Below are 877 nucleotides of genomic sequence, written 5' to 3'. Positions count from 1 at the left end.
TAAAAATGAAAATTATTTTCTAAGCAATGTTCAAGTCTCTATTTGCTGTCCGGCAATATTTATTCAGACGCATTTTGTGATGTCGGGCACGAAAATACCTTAAGCTAAGCCGGGAAGCAATGAAGTCATAAAAGAATCATCCATAACTTGCAGTAAGCAACATTTATTAAACGTTATTACTGTTATTTCTTTATTTTCTGAAAACAAAATGCACAAAAATGCTACACGTTTGCATTATGTTATATATACAGTAATAATAAAGTACGGTACCGTATACATTTTTACAAACCAAGGACGTTATATAAACCTCCTTGACTCAAGATAGAGAAGGGGTGCGTATTATACACAAGGTTTAGGTTTTTCAGAGGTACAGCCCCCTAAAAATCCCCTGCGTATTATACTCAAGGGCGGACTATACTCGAGAATTTACGGTACATCGCTGTCCTTTATGAAAAAACAAAATGGCTATAACGTATTTTTTGTTAGCCCCTGATTCAGTTTATCTAAAACAAGGAAAGAAGACTGTATTCTTTAAAGAAAAAGAAAAAGGGTGCAACGACCGACTGGTTTTGGGGTGCACTTTGTCGTTTGTATGTTGCGAACTTGTATCTTATTCCATGTATTGCACTGATATCTCTGTTGTTCTTAGACACATAATAACCCTCGTTCTTTCACAGCTTTGATAAATAGTGAAGATTGCACGAGCGTAACGTCTTCAGTATAGATAGAGGGCGAAACTAAAGCTGTATAAACTACAAATTTTCTTTTCAAATTTCAACTGTTATATCATTTAATGCTAAATATCTCACTTCCCGATCTGTCCATTAAACACGCAAGCCACACGTACTCGCGCGTATACGCTTATATATATATAATA

The sequence above is a fragment of the Octopus sinensis genome, linkage group LG1, assembly GCF_006345805.1.
Source record: "Octopus sinensis linkage group LG1, ASM634580v1, whole genome shotgun sequence".
NCBI lineage: Eukaryota > Metazoa > Mollusca > Cephalopoda > Octopoda > Octopodidae > Octopus > Octopus sinensis.
Note: the sequence above shows the minus strand (reverse complement) of the source record.